The following is a 9076-nucleotide window of genomic DNA, read 5'->3' as shown; positions in this document are numbered from 1 at the left end:
TCAAATCCCATTGGAAAACAAAGTCGGCTAATTATTTTGGCGCGTTTGTTTACTTCTTTTCATCAAGGTCAAAAGAAGTTCAATGAATTGTCGCTTTGGCACTGAACGTCATCGTCCTGGCTTCGACCACTCCCTCGTCCTTTTCTGCTGCGGTCTTCGGTCGAGCAACATCTTCCGTCATCGCTCCAGAGAACTTGTATAAAATCCGCCATCTTCTAAAAGAACTACAAATGCTAATGAAGTTACATCGACACAGAAGTGAATTAGCAATCCAATTAAGAATTTTTTTAATCGCGCCAGACAACTAATTTTAATTTTCGATTTAATGAACTGAGTAACTTTGTCGGAGAATGTGGTTTTGATCCCATTGGAAGGCAAGGTCGGTTAATTAACGGAAATTCGTAATTGGTTTTAAGGAAAAAGCTGAACAACTTTGTCGGAGAATGTGGTTCAAATCCCATTGGAAAACAAAGTCGGCTAATTATTTTGAGGTGACAAATTCAATGAATTGAATAGCGAGAAAGCCGAGCCACTTTTTCGGCAATTATGTTTTGAAAGTTTTCATCTTGGATGCGGCGATTTCACCGTTCTTTTTTGTTGTAGTCTTCAGTTCTGAAAACTTTCATAAACGTTAACATGTAGTTACAACGCCATAGAAGTGAATCCAATTAACGAGTTTTACAAACACACCAGACAATTGCAATTTTCGATTAATAAACTGAGCAACTTTGTCGGAGAATGCGGTTTTGATCCCATTGGAAAGCAAAGTCGGTTAATTAACGGAAATTTGTAATTGGTTTTATGGAAAAGCTGAACAACTTTGGTCTTTTCTTTTATGGTCTTCAGTCCTGACAACTTGTATGAACGCCAACATACGCCATTACCTACAATCTTGTAACCAAACCAGAAATTCTAATGAAGTTACAACGAGTTTTATAATCTCGCCAGATAACTAATTGCATTTTTCAATTAATAAACTGAGTAATTAACAGCAATTTTCAATTTCTTTTTTTGGAAATGAATTGATTTTTTATGAAATAACTTTACCGGAGTTTGTTAAAATCTTATTGGCAAAACAGTCTGCTAAAAATATTGAGATTGTTAATTCAATTATTTGTATGAAAATGTTTTTGTGGGAGAATCTGATTGGATAGATTAATTATTTTTTATCTTATTGCAACAACGTTTTTTTTTTAATAATCGGAATGTTGTTTTGATATCATTCTGGTAATTGACCGACCTTAATCACCAGAAATTTACATTTTTTCGTTTTGTTTTAAATGGTTTGGTTTTTATGAAATAGCTGAGCAACTTTGTCGGATATAGTGTTTTTGATCCCATTTGGCTAATTATCTTGGTGTGGTAAATTCAATTATTTGAATCAAGATTTACTTTGTTTTTCTTTAATTGCTATTTTCGGAAATCTAATTGTTTTGTGACTTTCTGAAGGTGATAAAATCATCTTTGTCGAACAATGAGGTTCTGATCCCATTGGAAAATAAAGCCTGTTAATTCACGTTAATCTGCATATTTATATTACTTAATTGTATCTATCGAATTATGTAAAAACCGAGGAATTTTATCGATCACTTTGAAATTTTGTATATATTTGAAAACAATTTTTTTATTTACTTATTTACTTTCTGGCTGTTACTTTGAATAACATACAAAATCAATAAATCCACATCTCGCACATTTATTGTGATTGTTCCATTGGCTTGTCACTTCTTTTAATTTATATGTATTATTTTTGAATATTTCTTTTAATAAAATGTCTAGTAAGTAATTTTATAAAAATATTATTTCATTATTTAAATGTAGATATGATTGGTGAACTCAGTAAATCAGAAGAAAAAACTATTGTAAATAAGCATATTTTTAGTCAATCATTGTTTCTGATATTGATGTTCTGATAACTATTAGTTCCGAAGATGAAGCATTTAGTAAGTGTTTTTTTCATGATTATATGGTTTTTGCTAATTTATTTTTTGCTGTGAATACTCTTTTAGAGTTAATTGCAACATGTATTTCGGATCTATTATTGGTCCTGGAAAAGTGTGACATTTCGAATTATGCCTGCGATTCTGTCTGAATTTCGATTTAGACGATAACTTTTTTAATTGTATTTCATTATTGAATCCTCGCAATGAAATTATTTTATATTAAAATGCAATATTGATGAAATTATATGGGATATCCAATGTATTGTGTTTATGTCAGTACGAGAAATTGTCTCTTCTTAAGGATACTGTGAGCAATTGGAACGGTAAGCAGAAACAGAAGTTTTCCACGAAACTGCAAAGTATCTTGATGGATTTGACCACGCATCCGGATGGAACTGTACCGGATATTGCTTTATATGTGACAAAGGTCATAGCGGTCAGTTCACCACTACGTTTACTCGGACAAGACGTTGATAGAGCAGCAATTAATCTAACGATCCATAGATAATTCCAGATCTAGAAAAATCTCCGTTTTAACTCTTTGAGGGGCTGTGGTACACACAATGTACTACCTATCAAACATACCCAATAACAACTTTGTCAGAGAATGTGGTTTTTATCCCATTGGAAAGCAAAGTCTGCTAATAATCTTGAGGTGGTGGCAAATTTCAATTATTTTTATAAAGATTTACTTTGTCAATGTGATTCAGTTTCCGTCGAAAAGAAAAGTTGGTTATTTTTTATAAATGCACTAGACGACTAATTGCAATTTTCGTAAAGCAAAGTCTTGAGACAGTTGTTTTGAGACTTTCTGTAGGTGATAAAATCATCTTTGTCGAACAATGTGGTTCTGATCCCATTGGAAAATAAAGCCTGTTAATCCGCATATTTACAAAACTTATTGATTTATATTACTTAAATTTATCTATCGTATTATGTAAAAACCGAGGAATTTTATCGGTGGTCCCATTGAAATTTTTTATATCTTTGAAAACAAAGTTATAGTTACTTATTGATTCTTTATTTACTTTCTAGCTGTTAAGTAACATACAAAATCAATAAATTCACATCTCGCACTTTTATTATGATGGTTCTTGTCACTTATTTAAAGAAAAAGCTGTAAATTTATTATTCTAACATTTATTATACTTTATTAGAACTGTGTTAAGTTTTTCGTCAATATGTACAATATATTTAATAGCTCTGAGATTCTGCAATTAATCCATTAATGTTTTTTAACGTTTTCTGCAACACTTTAGAAATTCCACAGTTTATTTTCTGATTTTTTCTGATTGTTGCTGATTCTTCCGTATTCAACAATGTTTTAAAAAGTTTAAAAAAAACTGATTTCTAAATAATTACAACATTTTAGTTTCAAAGGATTCTTTTAATAAAATTAAAATGTCTTGCGAGAATTCGGATTTTTGCTTATTTTTTTTTTATATATCAGGATGTATATTCCAATTGATTAGATCAATGCAATTAAGAAGTTAAGAAGATTTCCTGCACGATTTAAAATTGTGTTTCGAAATAGTTTCCATGAAATTTTATAAATTTCATGATCGAAATACAATAATGTTTATGATATGTATATACAATTAAGTTTACTTTTAATATATATTTTATTGGTACTTGCATAATCTTTGTGCAATTACAAAATATTTCGATTATTTAGTACTAATTTAATCAAATTTAGTGCAAATTTGTGTTGATCAACCAGTTTCATAAGAAACATAGTTAGTTTAATAATTATATTCACAACTAATTGACTAATGTCTCAATGATAAAATTAGTTATTATACTTTTTGATTGGTCTTGGTGCTTGAAAATGTCTGCAGCAATCCACAAAGAGAAACAGAGTTTCGAATAATCTATTAAAGTGAAATAAGTTAATGATATTATCGACTTGGAAAAACAGAACACAATTACGTTTAAGTATGTTTCTAAATTTAATGGTGCTAGATTACCAATGGACATAGTCTCAGCTCTTTGAGATCTCATTATAATTGTAGCCAAAGGTTTTCTTAATTTGATGTGATCTTTCTTATACCATTGAACTCCATAAGCTGCATCTCCTAAACTCAAAGTCTGCAACAAATAGAAATTGATTTTTCTTTAAAATGTTATTCTTATTTTTTTTTCTCAACTTGATCCATAATCAAAGTTCCTGCTGAGCAAAATATCAGCATTTGCAAAATGTAAACCAAGTAGGGCATTCCATATGCAGTTAAAGTCTCGACCTTTGGTGGAAATCTTAAAGTTAAACAATAAGTTGATTTATAAAAATATATATTTTTATATACTTGCCCATCATAAGTAATCATGAATAAGCATAATATTTGAGAAGCCAACGAACAAGAAAATTGCACAAGCAGGAAATGCATGAACATCTCTTTGGTTTCCTTAATGAATCTAAAAACAAAATTACATTTATTTGATTGTTTTCGCTAAATTTGGATTTTCATTTTTTTACTCTAATATCGAATTATGTTGCATTACAATATCTTTTATATCAAGATCGAATAGTTCTGGATTTTTGAACATCTTCACGAAACCAACTTTCATCATTTCGATTCCAACGTAACATTCGGTGATCATGTACAGAAAAATACCTTCGAAACCTACCGTCAGAGCTATGCTGCAGAAAATTGTCAAAGTTATCTGAAAGATTGTGTAAATATCGTAACACGTGTTTGATCTGATGTCGCAAAGAGTGTAACACGGGAAAAGAAGATCGTCATCCAATAAACCCATTACCACGAGGAAAAATGCACATATGAAACCAGAGTAAAAGTATAGCATTATAAATTTGTACGCAAAGTTTTGATAATTGCGCATCTTTGTTTCGGTTTCAAGTCCAAATTTGTTCAATTTCCATGACACCTTTGTTCCTTGCAATAATTCTTTTATTTGATTTTGTTTGATAATCAAGAACAGTAATTTGCAACTGACCTATAATTATATTTTGTTTAATACAAGAAAATCGTATACAAAATTTATTTTTTTACCACAAATATCCCTGGTAAAAAGGGTATTTTGCTCACACTCTCTATACCGTTCCAATTCAGAATTACGCCCAGCACCATTGAGAGAAATAAGAAGAAAATACTTGTAGTGAAAATCGTCCTTAAAAGTAAAGAATATATGTTCTTTCTTTGCGGGTTTAAACCCATCACGTGGAGATTGATCAAAACAAACTGCAAGAGTTGGGATTCTTCTGTTGGATCCATCTCGATTGTAACTTGTATCTTAGTTTAATTGAGCCACGTATTTATAGTGTAATTTGCAATCAACTTTTAATATTCTTTTCTCATCAAGTATTCTTTTATAATTCTTAAGACTACATTAATTTTAAATTTATTTCACATTAAGCAATTTAATATAATTGTCTGAGAATATTACCATTTGCTACAATAAGTATTTGAAGTTAATAAAAAATAATTATAAATTAATTTTGTATATATTGGTCATGTTTATAGTTTCTGAAAAATCCTATATTAAATCACAATTTGCAGAGAACATAATTTCAAAAGATATATTGAAATATGATTTTTGTTCATTACCAAGAAATTCGGGTTTAGTTTTATATATTGAATAAAGTTTCTTGCGGAGCACAAACATTTTTTTTTGTAGTTTTAAATGTATTTGATCTTGTACGAAGCAGAGATTTGTATTTTCAGTGGAATATTGATAAAATTATAAATATCTTGTTGAAACAGTTTATTTTTCTAACAATTTTATGAATTTTTATTTTTTAAATTAATACAAAGTGAATGTGAAATAAATATTACATTTTTTCTTAATCTACACAAATTCTTATATACTGAACAATTTTTGCAAAATATGTGAACATAATTATGTTATAGAAAAGTCTATTGTAAAAATATTAAACTTTTTACTGTAATATATAAAATGTGATCTGAAAATAACTATTATATATTTAGAATGTTCTTATTAATTGAAATTCGCTGGTTTTTTTCTGAGAATTTTTCAAATAATTTATTGTTTCTACTGGAATGTTTGTAGCAATCCACAAAGAGAGACAGAATTTCGAATAATCTACAAATTTCATTCAGTAAAATTATATTTCACAACGTAACAAAGTTACATACGTTTAAGTAAGTCTCTAAAGTTAATGGTGCTAGATTACCAATGGACATAGTCTCAGCTCTTTGAGATCTCAGGATAATTGTAGCCAAAGGCTTTCTTATTTTGATGAAATGCTTATTATACCATTGGACACCATAAGCTGCATCACCTAAACTCAAAGTCTGCAACAAATGTTGGTTGGAATATTTTTATTACAAATTTCTTTATATTTTTCTCAACCTGATCCTTAATCAAATTTCCTGCTGAGCAATACAACAACATTTGCATAATGAAAACCGTGTAGAGCATTCCATAAATACTTAAAGTCTTTATATTTGGTGGAAAACTGAAAGTGAAACAATAAGTCGATTTATAAAAAATATTATTTTTCTTACTTGCCCATCAAACGAAATCATGAATAAGCAAAATATTTGAGACATTAACGAGCAAGAAAATTGCAACAGTAGAAACTCCTGGAACATCTCTTTGGTGGTCTTGACGAATCTAAAATGATAATTTCTGTTAATTTTGGTTTGTTTCATTTATTTACATTTTTCTTTTACTCTAATATCGAATTATGTTGCATTACAGTATCTTTGATATCGAGATCAAGTAGTTTCGGATCTTTGAACATTTTCTCGAATCCAACTTTCATCATTTCAATTCCAATGTAACATTCGGTGATCATGTGCAGAAAAATACCTTCAAACCCCATCGACAGAGGCATGCCGCAGATAATTATACAAAGTATCTGAAAGATCATGTAAATATCGTAACACATGTTTGATCTGATGTCGCAAAGAGTGTAACAGGGGAAAAAAAGATCGTCTTCCAGTAAACACTTCACCACGACGAAAAATACAGTCATGTAACCAATGTAAGTATATAACAGTATAAATTTGTAAGCAAATTTTTGATAATTGCGCATCTTTGTTTCGACTTCAAACCCAAATTTGTTCAAATTCCATAACACATCTGTTCCTTCTAACATTGATTTAATTTGGTCTTGTTTCATGATCAAGAATAACAATTTGCCCAAGATCTGCAGAACAAAATTTGATATACTTTTTGTATACTAAATTTAAATGTTTACCATTAACATTGCTGGTAATAATAGCATTCTGGTCACACTCTCTATGCCTTTCCAATTTAGAATTATTCCCAGTACCATTGATATAAATAAGAAGAAAACACTTATAGTGACCATCGTTCTGATAAGTAAACAATATCTGTTCTTTCTCTGTGGGTTTAAACCCATCACATGAAGATTGATTAACACAAACTGCGAAAGTAGGGATTCTTGCTCGTAATCCATCACGGTAGTTACTTGAATCCCAGTTTAATTGCACCACGTATTTATACTGTAAGTTTTGACCTACTTCTTTTTATTTGTTTGCTATAAAATATTCTTTTATAATACTTATAAGTATATTAATTTTAAATTAACTTCGAGAAGCTGTACACGTGTGAGAATATCACCATTTGCTGCTTTAAGTATTTAAAGTGAACAATAATACGTGTTTATTTTAATTTTCTTTAAAATAATTATAAATTAATTCCAATTTTTCTTGGTATTGTATATGATATCTAGAAAATGTTTAAATTAAAACATTTTTATTATTGTCCAATAATGCGAGTATAATTATATATTGAATTGAGATTTCAAGTATTGAATTTATATATATTTAAGGTCATACAAACAAGAAGTGATTGTACTTTTTCAATTGGTGTTGTGATTATATTAAAATTTTAATTAATTGGTTATGGTTTTCCTTGAAAGTTTATTTAAAAAATTCGATTGAAAAAACTGTATACAAAATTGAACTTTTTACCATAAAAATCGCTGCCAATAAGTTAATTTTGTTCACATTCTCTATGCCATTCCCATTCAGGAAAACTTAAAGCAACATTGAAACCTATGGAGTAATGGTCTGTTCTTTTTGTTAGGCTATAAACATTTTATGTAGAGATTGATCAATACATCCATTTCGATCATTACACGAATCCAAGTTTAATTAAAACACGTATTTATACTGTAATTTTAAGTCGACTTATGTTATTATTTAGTTATTGTTTTACAATTCACAAAACTATATTCATTATATTGAAATATGATTTTTTTAAATTAGCAAGTTATAAATGAGTTTCTCGTGAGCAAAAAACAATTTTTGTAGCTTTAAATGTATTTAATTTTATATTGACATTGACGTTGATATGGAGCATTTTTGTATTTTTATTGAAGTTTTGATATAAATAATTATTTGAAACTGTTCTCTTTTTAGTCATTTTATTAACTTTATTTAAACATAATTTGATTGTAAAACTTTTGTGTTTATATCGTGAATAATATTTGCAATATATATTGATATAACTATATTTTGTAATTAGAAAAATGTTTACCACAAAATTTAAATACAGATAAAAGCAGACTGAATATCTTGTAAAAATATTAAAAAAATTACTCAACATATGAAATGTGATTTGAAAATAACTAAATTATATATTTATAATGTTCAATTATTGAAATTCGCTGATTTTTTTTGGGTATTTCAAATATTTTCTTACAGTATGTTAAATACTAGTCATTTCAAATGAATTTATTTATTGTTGTTTCTGTTGGAAAGTTTGTAGCAATCCACAAAGAGAGAGTGAATTCCGAATAATCTACAAATTTGATAAAGTAAAATTAAGCTTCATATTTCATAAGTTGCTACATACATTTAAGTAAGTCTCTAAAGTTAATGGTGCTATATTTCCAATGGACATAGTCTCAGCTCTTTGAGATCTCAAAATAATTGTAGCCAAAGGCTTTCTTATTTTGATGAAATGCTTCTTATACCATTTAACACCATAAGCTGCATCAGCTAAACTCAAAGTCTGCAACAAATTGTGATTGGAATATTTTTTTCATTGGAATATTTTTCTCAACCTGATCCATAATCAAATTTCCTGCTGAGGAATACAACAGCATTTGTATAATGAAAACCATGTAGGGCACTCCATAGATACTTAAAGTCTTGATATTTGGTGGAAAACTGAAATTG

The sequence above is a fragment of the Nicrophorus vespilloides genome, unplaced genomic scaffold (genome assembly GCF_001412225.1).
Source record: "Nicrophorus vespilloides isolate i.1.1-1 unplaced genomic scaffold, Nicve_v1.0, whole genome shotgun sequence".
Taxonomy (NCBI): domain Eukaryota; kingdom Metazoa; phylum Arthropoda; class Insecta; order Coleoptera; family Silphidae; genus Nicrophorus; species Nicrophorus vespilloides.
Note: the sequence above shows the minus strand (reverse complement) of the source record.